Here is a 15405-nt window from a genome sequence, read left to right as displayed (position 1 = left end):
CACACTGAACACTACAATTCACAGCTGAACAAAGAAAAAAAAAACCCTATGATGCTCATTTTCAAAGCACATGGACTTACAAAGTCTTTTTGCCTATGTGCTTTGAAAATGAGCCTCTTTATATTGTTTCACTGCTGCGGACAATGATTTAATTATTTATTTATTTGTTAAATTTTTGTATCCCACATTGTCCCACCTATTTGCAGGCTCAATGTAGCTTACATAGTTCCGTAGAGACGTTCGCCAACTCCGGCAGAGAAAACAAATACATAGAGTTATTGTGGTCGGATAAGGCTATAAAGGTTCATGTGTTGTAGATACATTGGGGAATCGTAGAGAGGTAGAGATTGGTTAAAAGGTTCATGTGTTATAGACACATTGGGGAATAGTAGAGAGGAAGAGTTTGGTTAAAAGGTTCATGTGTTATAGACACATTGGGGAATCGTAGAGAGGTAGAGATTGGTTAAAAGGTTCATGTGTTATAGACACATTGGGGAATCGTAGAGAGGTAGAGTTTGGTTAAAAGGTTCATGTGTTATAGACACATTGGGGAATCGTAGAGAGAAAGAGTTGTGCAGTGTCAGTTCTGGCTTTGTTTCATTATGTTGCAAGGTTTAGGCATTTAGGTTGGGTCGATGGGATATGCCTTTTTCAACAGGTTGGTTTTTAATGATTTCCGGAAGTTTAGGCGGTCGTACGTTGTTTTCACGGCTTTTGGTAGTGCATTCCAAAGTTGTGCGCTGATGTAGGAGAAGCTGGATGCATATGTTGATGTGTATTTGAGTCCTTCGCAGTTTGGGTAGTAGAGATTTAGGTATGTTCGTGCTGATCTGGTTGTGTTTCTTGTAGGTAAGTCTATGAGGTCTGTCATGTAGTCCAGGACTTCTCCGTAGATAATTTTATGGACCAGGGTGCAGATTTTGAAAGCAATACGTTCTTTGATTGGTAGCCAGTGTAGTTTTTCCTGGAGGGGTTTGACGCTTTCGAATCGTGTTTTTCCAAATATAAGTCTGGCTGCTGTGTTTTGAGCGATTTGTAGTTTCTTTATGAGTTGTTCTTTGCAATGATGTATAGAATAGTTGCATTAACGTGCCCAACTGTGCATTTAGGTGCCACCATTTATGGCAGCCATAGATATAGCATAAGCGGTAGCACCTTAAGTTTAGCGCATAATTGCAGACTTACGCTAGTGTTCTATAACAGAGATGGCGCAACTCTGCCATTGTAGATTACGAGCTTAGCGCCCAGATTTTTGGTGCCATATATGGAATTTACCCGTAAGGCAGTAGTTTAATGAAAAGTGTTTCTGCATTGAAAAGACGCATTTTTGGACGTTTGATGATTGCTCACAGACTCCTGAAGCAAGCCATAGGCCGAAACACAGTGTTGCGTCGGATCTTTGAATACATTTTCTCAAGTATCAAGGTTTTCTCTCTTATCTTTGGAGTCTGTGGTCGTTTTCCCTCCTTTGTCTCCCTTTCTGTTTTCTCCCGTGGGATTTCAGAGTTCTACACCTTGGTGGATTTTTGCTTGACAAATGGCGAAGGCCATTTATAAATCTGTGTGGCAGTATCGGTGGCATAGCCATGGGTAGACCCTGGCTCCCCACTTTGGGCTCAGACCCTTCCAGCAGTGGCACATCTTTGCTGTGGCTGGTGGGGATCCCCAAGCCCTGCCAGTTGAAGACTCAAGGCATCTGTCTCCCTTTCCCTCTCCACAATCCAGCATCTCCCATCATCTCTTAACCATCCCCCCCTACCCCATGTACCTTTTTAAACTTCACTTCCAGAGGTCACTGGCAGCAAGCAGCAATTCATACACGCTGCTCATGCTGGCCCCAGAGCCTTCCCTCTGATGCGGTCCCGTTTATGTGGAAATAGGAAGCTCCATCAGAGACAGTAGACTCTGGGGCTGGCATGGCATAGCATACCATCTGGTATAAAATATGCACCATGACATGATAGTGCATGTACAGGAGCAGAGTTGGGGCAGATCATGGGCAGAATTCACAAGTATGGTACATGCGTAGATTATAAATATGCTAATTTATGCACATACTGAAAAATTATAGGCGCAAACATTTACACCTTCTCCAGAGCAGGTATAAATGTTTACTCCTGCAAGGTAGACACGATTTCTTCCACTTACGCTAATATTTTAATAAAGACAGGTAGGGCACCTACGTACCCTCTTAAACCAGGTGCTCAGTTATAAAATTACCCTCATAAAATCAAGCGTTAAAAGACAGTAGCTTCACTATTACAGATTCTTGACAAATACATTTATAACTACAGTCAGCTCCAGAAACAGCCACTGCAGGAGCTGTGGCCAGGGAGGTAGGTCTGAAGTTTTTACGCACTCAGATTTCATTGCTCGTTTATGCGCAGGCCTGGCTGTCTGTTTTACCCCTCCTGCCTCTCAAATACAAAACTATCAAGAAAGGAAAGGGGAAAAGAGCCAAGGCAGGCCTGGAAGGTCTTTCTGGAAACTGGCTCACCCAGACTTAAGTTCTAACATCTGAAAGCGGTTTCCCTGAGGCTGGGCAAGCAGCTAAGTGCCTTCTCAAGTAACTGAGCTGTATGTAGCAGAGCTGCACACTGCAAATGTTGCAGATGAAGGGAAGGGAATATTCTGAGCCACAGCAAAGCCCTTCCATAGCAGAAGTTCCACTGCACTCCCGCTGTGAAGGTAGCATGTGGAAAATGCTTATTAACTAGTCTGGAGCTGAATTCCAAATTACTGCTTTGAGAATAAAGAGGGCTTTGCATGTGGGAGCCATACAAATTATCAAACAGACATGACGAAGACGTAAAGGGGATAGTCGTGACACCCTTACCCACCTGTGAGCCCCCCACCTGGGCCACAGCCCCCACCCCATCCTTTTTGGGGTGGGGTGGGGACACACCTGTCTGAGCCAAGAAACATACTGGACAACTGTACACAGAATTGCTGTGCACAGACTCACCGGGATGTACGCTGTACGTGCACTGGTAGGACAATGGCCGGTGCAAGGTTAGGGATTACCCCTTCTTCTAGTTGCTGGTTGACCATGATGCCTGAGTTATATCCAAACGCCCTTCACACCCCCTTGCACCTTCCACCTTCACAATAAGTGGTTTTGTTCCTACGTCCATTTTGTGCTTTTTGCTGACACCAGTGATATGCTGTCTGACCTTTGCCGGGGATGGATCTTTTGCTGGTTTAAGAGGTTTATTCTTCGCTTCTCTTGGCTTAGAGATGCTCAGCCTGGCTCTATTGCCCTCTGGCTCAGCGGGTGCTTCCAGTTTGAGTCCTCCATCAAACACAGCCTCACCAAACTTGGACATGGCTTCCACCAGTAATATTTTAGCAGCTAGTGGCGCATTCTAAGGGCCCATCTGAAGGATAATAGGCTGGTCCTACTTCACTGGCCCTGATGCAAATAGGTACTGTTAGAAGATGATTATGGCTGCACTAGTGGTTATTTAGCCAATGTGGCACTTCCTTCCAACCACAAAATGGCCAACAGTTGGCAAGCTCACTTGAAGCTCCCCTGTCCAGTGCTCTGCCAGTCACAAGATGGCTGCCCTCCAACCAATCAGATATCCTTCAGGCAACAAGTGATGGTGCATGCACCTCAGGAGCGGTCCATGGGGACCCTCCATAGCACGGTCATGGCCAAATGTCTACAAAAGGCTGGGAGAAGCAGAACTACACGAGAGAAGAAAGAAACATCAACAGACATGTAGCAATGGGTAATGGAGCAGGCATGGGGAAAAAATGCCCAGGGCAATCTGGGTCATCTGGCAAGACAGGAAGTAGGACACCAGTGAAATGTGCAGCAGCTCCCATTAAAAAACATTCTCTTTCCAAGCCCTAGGACTAGGGGGCATGCGATGAAGCTACAATGTAGTAAATTTACAATGAATCGGAGAAAATGTTTCTTCACTCAACGTGTAATTAAACTCTGGAATTCGTTGCCAGAGAATGTGGTAAAGGCAGTTAGCTTAGCAGAGTTTAAAGAAGGTTTGGACGGCTTCCTAAAGGAAAAGTCCATAGACCATTATTGAATGGACTTGGGGAAAATCCACTATTTCTGGGATAAGCAGTATAAAATGTTTTGTATGTTTTTGGGATCTTGCCAGGTATATTGTGACCTGGATTGGCCACTGTTGGAAACAGGATGCTGGGCCTGATGGACCTTTGGTCTTTCCCAGTATGGCAATACTTATGTACTTATGCAAAAGCATGCAGGGGAGAAGGGCCACCAAAGCACAGGGCATGCAATGATGAAACATTTGGGAGGAGATCTGATGGGATCCCCAATGATCTTATTTGGAACAGTTTCTGTATGAAAGAGGGGAAGCATAAAAGGGTTCACCCATTTGTCTTTGAAATGCCTTCCTGATTTGTCCAGTTCTGCTCCTCACACTGCCCAATCCCCGGCAGCACAAAAGACCACGTTGAGGTGCAAGGAGCTTTAAACCCTGCTGCAAGTGCCAACTCTGACAGCGGGGTGACCCTGCCCTCTCTCTATTGCCTAATGACCACACTACCTAGGGGTCTTGGGTTGGAATGGATACACGGCATCACGTGAACGGTGGTTCCATGCACCCGGGGGCACCTACACATTATCTCTTCCAATAGGGGAAGGTGTAAGGAAACTGACCTAGAAGGAAATGCATGATAGGGAAAACCCAGTCAACAGAGCTCCTATAATCACTTTGCAGGCATGGAAACAAAACATCATTACAAAATTCCTCTGCAGTGCATTCCTGAGCAGATGGTATCAATTCTGCTACTCCAGCCACATGTGTTTACATTATAGAAATGCCTGGTACAGGCAACATAAAAGTAAAATGACAGAGACGGAGGAAGCAAGGGCAGAATGAAGACAGCAAGGGGGAGAGGAAATGACTGAAGAGAATGGAGAAGTGAGGAGAAAGAGTGGATGTCTCAGTTGCAATGGGGAACACAGTAGAGCTTTAATAGTGTCTATTACTCATTAGCTTCACGTGGTCAATCCTGGTGCACACCTTGGTGGTGGTGGTGGTGGGGGGGGAGGAAGGTAAGAGTTTCATGAGAGGCTCTATATCCGTGACAGTGGCAATAAACAATGGGCAGATAAACCAAGGAGGAGGAAAAAAACCTCATGAAAACGTGAGACGTAAGAAAGAAACAGTGAGGAAAATCCAAGGAGGATAACAAAGAAGTCTTTATTGAGATATTAAAAAACCGACCCGACACGGCCGTGTTTCAGCCCGAAGGCCTGCCTCAGGGGTCTTGGTAAATCTCTGTTGTTCCAGTATAGTACTCTACAACGGAGCAAATGAATGCACGGCAGTTGTTACTCGGCGTTTTCACAAGACAGAGGATAAACGAAGGATTTTCGACAGACCCGTGCATTCATTTGCTCCGTTGTATACTGCAACAACAGAGAATTGAAACTGAACATGGCCAAGACCGAGCTTATTGTCTTCCCTCCCAAACCCACTTCTCCTCTCCCTCCACTCTCTATCTCTGTCGATAACACCCCCATTGTCCCCGTCTCATCTGCCCGCAACCTCGGGGTCATCTTTGACTCCTCCCTCTCTTTCTCTGCGCATATCCAGCAGATAGCCAAGACCTGTCGCTTCTTCCTCTATAACATCAGCAAAATTCGCCCCTTCCTGTCTGAGCACACCACCCAAACTCTCATCCATTCTCTCATTACCTCTCGCCTTGACTACTGCAACCTACTCCTCACCAGCCTCCCACTTTGCCATCTATCCCCCCCTTCAGTCCGTTCAAAACTCTGCTGCACATCTTATCTTCCGCCTGGACCGATATACTCATATCACCCCTCTCCTCAAGTCACTTCACTGGCTTCCGATCAGGTACCGCATACAGTTTAAGCTTCTCCTTTTAACCTACAAATGTACTCGATCTACAGCCCCTCCCTACCTCTCTACCCTCATCTCCCCTTACATTCCTACCCTTAACCTCCGTTCTCAAGATAAATCCCTCCTGTCGGTACCCTTCTCCACCACCGCCAACTCCAGGCTCCGCCCTTTCTGCCTCGCCTCACCCCATGCCTGGAACAAACTCCCTGAGCCCATACGCCAGGCCCCATCCCTGCCCATCTTCAAAGCCTTGCTAAAAGCCCACCTCTTCAATGTTGCCTTCGGCACCTAACCACCATACCTCTATTCAGGAAATCTGGTCTGCCCCTACTTGACATTTCGCCCATTAGATTGTAAGCTCCTTGGAGCAGGGACTGTCCTTTTTTCTTAATCTGTACAGCGCTGCGTAACCCTAGTAGCGCTCTAGAAATGTTAAGTAGTAATAGTAGTAGATTTACCAAAACCCCTGAGGCAGGCCTTCGGGCCGAAACACGGCCGTGTCGGGTCGGTTTTTAAGTATCTCAATAAAGAGTTCTTTGTTATCCTCCTTGGATTTTCCTCACTGTTTCTTTCTCACGAATAAACAGTGGGCTGCAGCACCACTGAAATGCCAACTGCTTTCAGAGCACAAGGTTGCTCTGCCAGCGACTTGTCGGGCTGTGCTATCCCGGCCATTACATGCAGCAAAGGTGCAGTGACGAAGTGAGACCGCCTGTAGTACCTGACCTGTGACTCTCTGCTGCTACCAACCTCTTCCAACTTTGCCAGATAACTTCTCCAGCTTTTTCTTGTCTGGCAGGTGCAAAATCAGTCTCGTTTACTGCATCTAAATCATTGCTTCACTGGTTTTAACATAAAGTCCCTCTCTGATTTTGGTCTGTGTCTCGTCCATCTGTATTGCCCAGATTGCAAGTACCAAAAAGTGGGGGCTATTATATGGCTCTATAAGGGGTTGCACCCAGAGCCAACACGCTATTAAAATAGTCTATTTATTTATTTATTTATTTATTGCATTTGTATCCCACATTATCCCACCTATTTGCAGGCTCAACTTAATTTAATTTAATTTAATGCATGGTATTTACTTTTAAGCTCACTATGTCGGCTTGTTCTTTCTGGTTACCCTCTCTACCAATTTGTGCTGGGTTGCTACCCTTGCGTGAAAAATGTTTACACAATTCACATTCTAGCCTTGAGGAATGACAAATCAGACACTGTTGGAAGGGTCGTGCATCACACTTGGTGTGCTAGGGGCATGAGGGATTAATGCAGCATGTGAACAGTGCTCATGGGACTTGAGATGCCCCCCCCCGACCTACACATCTCATTACCAGGTGTGATCTTTCTGTCTGAGCTAGCTCATTAAAGGCAGGGGTTCCTTTGCATCCCAGTGCACACACACACACACTCTGACATCCTGCATTTTTTCTGTTCAGCGAGCATTATCCCTCCCTCTTGGTGGTTGCTTTTCATCTTTGAAAGAAAAAAACAAAACAAATCAAAACACTTTTTTAAAGGGTAAGTGGAAACAGAGGGGACCAATTCTACCCAAACAGCTCTCCTGCTACAGCCATAAGGATAAGCAAAATACACTAAGGTGTATTCAGGCTGGACTTTAGTGCAAAATTAACACCCTACCCTGATGCCCGAGGCACTGGTGTGAAGGTTTCCATATTTAAGAAGAGATGAGGAAGAGAGGAGAAGAGGGCTGGTTTTTCTAGTAAGGTTGTGGTCGGGAAGAGGTACCTTTCTTGCAGAAAGTAAACAGGGCCCACTGCACATACACACACACACTTTTTTATATCTGTGTTTTCAAAAAGGCAGACCGCAGCCATTCCCTCCCTTCCACGGAGTCCTGGTATTTCCTCCTCATGGCTGTTTCATTACACAGGAATCGATTCTGATATCCAGGGCAGGAAATACCTTCTGCATTTCCATGGAACACACCTTGAGCTACAACTGAAAAAAGGCTTGAGGTAAATCCAAACCCCCCTTTTCTTCCCCTATTAGGGACAGGGCTGGGGGGGGGGGGGGGCAGCAGAAGCATGGAAAGATGTTTTTGCTTTGTGCATTTGTGCCATTGAATTTTTATGATTTTCCCAACATGTGTTATAAATATATATACTTTTCACAAATAGCAACTTAAAAACGACATGAGAAAATGAAATTTTGTTCAATTTTCATGTAATTTCAAATGGCAAACTACAGTATAGACATTTAAATGTAACTAATATTGTGTTATGTCATTTTTAAGATGACAGCACATCATTCCTAGGGATGTGCTTTTGTGAATGCGCATTCTGTTATGCGTATACATAAAAATTAACTTGTGCTCAAAATAATTCTTACACGGGCAATGGGTGTACAAAACACGAATGTGTGGAAAAACACAAAGAACACACATAAATCATAAAACATTTTGTTTGAAAAGCTACTGACTTTTTTTGGGCCAGGCACAACCTTAATCACTCTTACCGACTACAGACTATGGTGCAATTAATCACGCAATCAAAACGTTTAATCGCACGATTAATCACGCTTAATCATGGCATGCATTTTGGGATACTCTTTTTTATTTTTTGACCTAACCATCCTTTTGAACAAATGCTCAAGGTGGCTATCAGCCTGCATATGCTTTTCAATTAACATTTATCTGGATTGTCATAGGGTCTCCGGCAGCGATTCCCACATACTACTTGGAACTGACGTTGATGCCTTCCCTCTGCTATGTTATGCCAAGGTGAAATAGGATAGGTAGGGGAGAGAAAACAATATTGGGCAACAGAGGGGAGTTAAAATTTTCGATCAGGATTAAAAAAATTTAATCATAGTTAAATTTAAAAAAAATTAATTGAATTAATAGTACACGTGGAGGGGCACATACCTAAATCTTCACTACCCAAGCTGCAAAGGACTAAAATATTGAACAAAATTTCATTTTCTCATGTCGTTTTTAAGTTGCTATTTGTGTAAAGTATATGTATTTTGGGAGTGGAAGAGTGGCCTAGTGGTTAGGGTGGTGGACCTTGGTCCTGGGGAACTGAGGAACTGAGTTTGATTCCCACTTCAGGCACAGGCAGCTCCTTGTGACTCTGGGCAAGTCACTTAACCCTCCATTGCCCCATGTAAGCAGCACTGAGCCTGCCATGAGTGGGAAAGCGCGGGGTACCAATGTAACAAAAATAAAATAGATACTATTGGAGATTCTACATGGAATGTTGCTACTATTGGAGATTCTACATGGAATGTTGCTATTCCACTAGCAACATTCCATGTAGAAGGCTGCGCAGGCTTCTGTTTCTGTGAGACGTCAGACTCACAGAAGCAGAAGCCTGCGCGGCCACATTGGTGATCTGCAAGGGCCAACTTCTACATGGAATGTTGTTAGTGGCGACTTCTGCATGGAACGTTGTTAGTGGAATAGCAACATTCCATGTAGAATCTCAAATAGTAGCAACAGTGGAGGAGTGGCCTAGTGGTTAGGGTGGTGGACTTTGGTCCTGAGGAACTGAGCTGGATTCCCACTTCAGGCACAGGCAGCTCCTTGTGACTCTGGGCAAGTCACTTAACCCTCCATTGCCCCATGTAAGCCGCATTGAGCCTGCCATGAGTGGGAAAGTGCGAGGTACAAATGTAACAAAAAAAAAAAAATATATATATATATATAATGATTAAGATGGTCCTGGTGGGTGGCATGTCTCTGATAGGTTGCTTTAGCTTTCCCAGGTGGTGCCTTAGGAGAAGGCAGCACATGGCTATGACTTGTGAAGGAGAAAGGAGTACACTGGACAGGCTGAGAATGCAGAATCAATGAAGCAGTTGATTCAGGCTGTTCTAGAGAGTTTAACTTATCAGCGTAATTGCAGGCCCAGTCAGTATTAATACTGTCAGAGACAGAGGAGAGTTAAGTGAGAGAGAGCGTGAGCACAGGAGGGAATGGAGAAGAGAAGCAGATGGAGAACATGACAGTGTGATTTTATGATGGCTCACTCCAATTTATGTAACTCATTTCCATCGGTCACCCTTAGTTAAAACGAAGCGTGTAGAATAGTCAATCAGGGATTTCCCTGTACACTCCTACAGGGAAAAACTGGCAGTGGGAATAATTGCTTTCTGTGTCCTGACTCCTCAGGTCTGTGAGCAAACCACAAGCCCCCAGTGAGATCAGGCAGCACAAACTCTTGAATCAAATGCTAACAAATAGTTGGACTTTTGCATTTTATTCTTGAACTAAGAAGGGATTTTATTTTATTTTATTTTTTTTTTTGGAGAGGGGAGAAAGACATCATGAAGCTGCTGGTCAGCTAGTGATGTTTTGCAGCTATTATTTTGCATCTCGGAGAACAGCCAGGCGATGGATCCTTCCAGGGCTGAATTAAAATCCCACTGAATCCAAATAAAACATTATCAGACTTCGGCCCTGTCTGTACAAAGTACAGCCTGCTCTGTATTAGGAAAAGATTTGCTCCAACCTCTGTGTGAGAGGTTGTTTGTCGAGCTGGGTGTACTAAAAAAAAAATATTACTGTATTTTAATGTGGGTTTAATTTTATTCTATTGTGTCTATTACCTATGCTCTTCGGTATGCTATTGTTAGTAAGCTTGTAAGCTGTTCTGAGTCTTTGGCTTCTGTTTCCATTAGAAATGTATACACTGCTCTTCTTACAAACTGGAGTCACTCCTGATGGGCAGGTCCTTCTGCCTTCATCCCTGAGCAAAGAGCAAGTCCCCAGAGCTGTGGCATTTAAAATATTGCCGAAAGAAAAGAAAAAAAAAAAATTCCCCAACAAGGATTAAATCCTCAGTATGGAAAGTGCAGACCGGGCAAGCTACATCTGGAAAAATTAATTTCTAACAGACACTTGGAGGAAACCAGTGAGGCGGGAAGGAGGTGGAAATGCAATCCCAGACCCAAGTTACATCTGGCAGAGCCAAGAGGCTGCAGACTGGAGGAGCCCCGAAGCTTTGGTCTGTGAGTATTCCCTCCCCAATCCCCCCCCCCCTTCTCTTTGACCTGGTTATCCGTGACAGAGTTAATCCGTTGCTGCTGCATTTGTTTTAATTTTGGGTCGTTTGATTCTCTCTCCCCCCCCCCCCCCCCAACACACAGTTTTACGTCAAAAGATTTCGAAGGTAGTGACTTGCCCTGAAGGTTCCCTGAGAAGCAGGAACGTCTAAGATTCATTTCCGAGTTGCTAGCAAGAGGACAACGCTAGTGTCATCTGATGAAAATTACTACAATTGCAGTAGCTCCTGGTCTTTAAAGCTCCTTTATGTCCCACTGCCTCCTACACCAGTCTCCTCTATGTAATTCATAGACAAGCACTAAAACTCGTGGTGTAGGTTAGAATTGATACTTTGATGGAACCCAAAGTTAACTTGGGTGGGAACTAGGGTAGTGCAGATGTTGATACTGCCTCTGTTTCTCCTGTTGTTTGCCTGGGCTGCTGCTGCCAACTGGGTGGGCCTGATTCCAAAATACAGAGGCCGTGACCCACAGGCTCACCCCTGGTTAAACCCCATCAAAATGTCCTGAAATAAAGAGGCTTTCACACTAGAGGGGGACATATTGGTACCCCAGTGGCTCAGCAGCAAAGCTGCTATGCAGAGGACCCAGAATTTCATTCCTGGGGCCAGATGTATCGGGGATTAAGTATCATTCACCGCTCCAGGGAGGGGGAGACAAGCAGACATTCATTGGACCTGCGACACCTAGTGGTCAATGTAGGGCATATTGTTGTAGTTCTCCAGAAGATCCCTGATGCACAGTTGCAGCTAAAGGTCCGTCGCTTCAATCACTAAACTGAGAGGGGATATAAGAGAACAAAATTCCCTGCTAGTGATGCCAGATCTCAGCCCTTGTTCCAACTGAACTTAAAGCCCAAAAGAAAGGAGGAGGAGGACATTTGTAGGTCAGAAACCCACTGAATTAGAGGTCTCAATTCTGAAGGAACCTTAACAAGAGTGGAGGAGCAGCCTAGTGTGGCTAGCACAATAGACTGAAAACCAGAGAAGCCAGGATTCAAACCCCACCGATGCTCCTTGTGACCTTGGGCAAGTCATTAACCCTAGAACGCATATTGTGGGCCTTTTAGGCCCCCATGCTTACATTTTTGCATGACGTTAATATGTATATTTTTAACGTCATGCGTTCTAGGGTTAACCCTTCCATTGTAAGCTCACTAGAACAGAGACCTAGTACCTATATATGTAACTGCCTTGATAAATGGAAAAAGGAGAGTAAACCACACCTAAAATCCAAACGAACAGCTTCCCAGAGGATGGAAGAAAAGGAAAATAAAGTCTCCCTACTCTTTCTATCTTAAAGTTGCATGTACACCTTCCTATAGGCAATTAAAAAAAAAGACCAGTGAAAAGATTGAGGGGCCCTTTTGCTAAGCTACGTAAACCTCTATGCGCGCCCAATGTGTGCCAAAACGGAGTTACCGCCCGGCTACCGCGTGCCTCTTGCGGTAATTTCATTTTTCACGCACGTCCGATACGCGTGTCTGAGAAATATTTTTTATTTTGGGGCGTGCATAACGGACACGTGCCAAGTGGCATTTGACACACGTAGGTCATTATCGCCCGGTTACCGAGTGAGTCTTTACCGCTAGGTCAATGGCTGGCACATGTCCATTTTCGGCAAAAAGTTTTTAAAAGGCATTTTTTTTACAGGTGCGCTGAAAAATAATTCTGTGCGCACCCAAAGCAAGCGCCTACACTACCGCAGGCCATGTTTTCAGCGCACCTTAGTACTTTATGGAGAGATGGGGGGAGAACAAGACCAGATATCGCTTCGCTCATCATGGTAGTGAAATGACCTCTACCTGAAGTCCTTCAGCCCTCTTCTCTCGTGCTTCTCAAGACAGATAAATGATCTGACCCTTTTTCATAGAGAGACTGCTAATTTCTAGAATTATTCACAAGACTTTGACGGATGTGCTGGAAAGATGGAGAGAGGTCTAAGAGTTTCTGGCACATTTACAGTTTTAGCTCTCTCAATTAATGCATCTCTGCCGTGCTGTGATAAACCAGCACTGGCAGATAAAAGCTTGCCACGCCAAGAGATGAAAATATGTAGCGGAGGGCTATTTTTAAAACTCTGTGAGGTGCCCGCTGGAAAGGAGTGCTGGGAGATCTCTGACTTGGGTTCATTTTCAATGCCACATCCTCGGTCCTTTTGCTTTGAGGACACTGTACCAACAATTCAGTGCCTACGGAAGTAGCACTGGTAAGGGAGGGAAGGAGGAAGGGGTCCAAGTGCAGAGAACTAGTGTTTCAGGGGCTAAATTTTTTCCATTAGCATCCTTTTGTTCCTCACATGTTGCTGATCTCTAACAAGCAAAACAAAACTCCAGACTTCCTATTGACAAGAAGAGAAATATTATGCGGGTCCCCTAAGGCAGCTCCTTGTGACTCTGGGCAAGTCACTTAACCCTCCATTGCCCCATGTAAGCCGCATTGAGCCTACCATGAGTGGGAAAGCGCAGGGTACAAATGTAACAAAAATAAAATAGATACTATTGGAGATTCTACATGGAATGTTGCTATTCCACTAGCAACATTCCATGTAGAAGCCTGCGCGGCCACATTGGTGATCTGCAAGGGCCGACTTCTACATGGAATGTTGCTAGTGGAATAGCAAGTCAGAGCTTATCTGATTAAAGGAGGAAATCGCCTCAAGAATAAGCCCCTCCCACAAATACAACATGGGGTAAAGGCTACAACTTCATCATCATGGGCGTTTTCTATAAACCTCCTCTTTTTTTCTTATAACGTTTTTCTCTGAAAGTTATTTTTCTAAATGCTCAATAAACAAGCCGCTGTGCCGAATGTATTGTATAAAACTTTTTAACTTAACTTCGGCTGGCTATAGGCTTTCTCCTCCCAGACCGCGGTTTAACTGTGGTCAACGGTCCCGTTTCACATTCCGCTGCTTCAGGACCACAGCCATATAATCACCCGGTTCTCCGGTCACAAATCAATCCGTTCATTATTGCCGACGGCCCTTCATGCTACCGTCGGCAATAATGAACGGATTGATTTGTGACCGGAGAACCGGGTGATTATATGGCTGTGGTCCTGAAGCAGCGGAATGTGAAACGGGACCGTTGACCACAGTTAAACCGCGGTCTGGGAGGAGAAAGCCTATAGCCAGCCGAAGTTAAGTTAAAAAGTTTTATACAATACATTCGGCACAGCGGCTTGTTTATTGAGCATTTAGAAAAATAACTTTCAGAGAAAAACGTTATAAGAAAAAAAGAGGAGGTTTATAGAAAACGCCCATGATGATGAAGTTGTAGCCTTTACCCCATGTTGTATTTGTGGGAGGGGCTTATTCTTGAGGCGATTTCCTCCTTTAATCAGATAAGCTCTGACTTACTTTTTGACAACTGTGTTCTGTACTTATAAGTATAGTGAAGTAGAATTGGAACCAGTCTCCCTGTGTATATATCTTTAGTTTATCGCTAGTGGAATAGCAACATTCCATGTAGAATCTCAAATAGTAGCAACAGTGGAGGAGTGGCTTAGTGGTTAGGGTGGTGGACTTTGGTCCTGAGGAACTGAGTTCAATTCCCACTTCAGGCACAGGCAGCTCCTTGTGACTCTGGGCAAGTCACTTAACCCTCCACGGCCCCGTGTAAGCTGCATTGAGCCTGCCATGAGTGGGAAAGCGCGGGGTACAAATGTAACAAAAATCAATGTTTCCCATGCCTGTCTTTTTCTCCCCATTCCCTCTTTTTTTTTTTTTTAATCATACAGCCCCTTTTTATCAACTCTTTAGGTCTACTCTTCCTTTTTATAATGCTCACTCTCTGCACCCCTCCCCCACATCACATGTATTCCTAAATCAATGACCTTTTAGAAGATGGCTGTGATTGACATTAGTCTCTCCTCTTGTCTCTAGGTGTTCGTTTGTCTTCTTGGATACCAGGCTAGCCTTCAACCAGCAGGACATCGGAGAACTTAAGAATGTATGAACAGCCATACTGGGTCAGACCAATGGTCCGTCTAACCCAGTATCCTGCTTCCAACAGTGGCTAATCCAGGTCACAAGTACCTGGCAGAATCCCAAAGAGTAGCGAAATTCCATGCTACACATCCCAGTGATAAGTAGTGGCTTCTCCCATATCTATCTTAATCACAGATTATGGACTTTTCCTCCAGGAGCTTCTCCAAACCTTTTTAAAACTCAGATACACTAACTGCTGTTACCACACCCTCCGGTAACAAGTTCCAGAACGTAAGCGTTAAGTGAAAAAAATATATTTTCTATCTGTTTTAAAAGTATCACCATATAACTTCACTGAGTGTCCCCTAACCTTGTATGTAAGGTCACTAAACTACCCAGTATCGAATGCTATGAAGTGGAGCGGGCTCACTGCATCAGGTGAGTTGTCAAGGAGATTGATGTGAGCTCCACAAGGATAGAAGCTTGTTTTAGAGAAAATCTTCATCCCGATGACACTATAAAATCCAATTAGGTTGGAATACAATAATAATAAAAAAAAAAGACTTAGAATCAATTCATTGGTGGTATG

General features: G+C 44.6%; 1 long non-coding RNA gene across 1 annotated transcript in view; it reads left to right on the top strand.

The window, feature by feature from the left end:
- LOC115473415 overlaps window positions 1-15074 on the top strand; it is a 115478-nt gene extending 100404 nt beyond the window's left edge. Inside the window, exons 3-4 of the long non-coding RNA XR_003942655.1 lie at window positions 10503-10832; window positions 14772-15074. This is a non-coding gene — a long non-coding RNA (uncharacterized LOC115473415). The remainder of the gene's footprint in view (window positions 1-10502; window positions 10833-14771) is intronic.
- The last annotated feature ends 331 nt before the right edge of the window (window positions 15075-15405 follow it).

Source organism: Microcaecilia unicolor, chromosome 6 (assembly GCF_901765095.1).
Source record: "Microcaecilia unicolor chromosome 6, aMicUni1.1, whole genome shotgun sequence".
NCBI lineage: Eukaryota > Metazoa > Chordata > Amphibia > Gymnophiona > Siphonopidae > Microcaecilia > Microcaecilia unicolor.
Note: the sequence above shows the minus strand (reverse complement) of the source record. Positions and strands in the feature narration are given on the sequence as shown.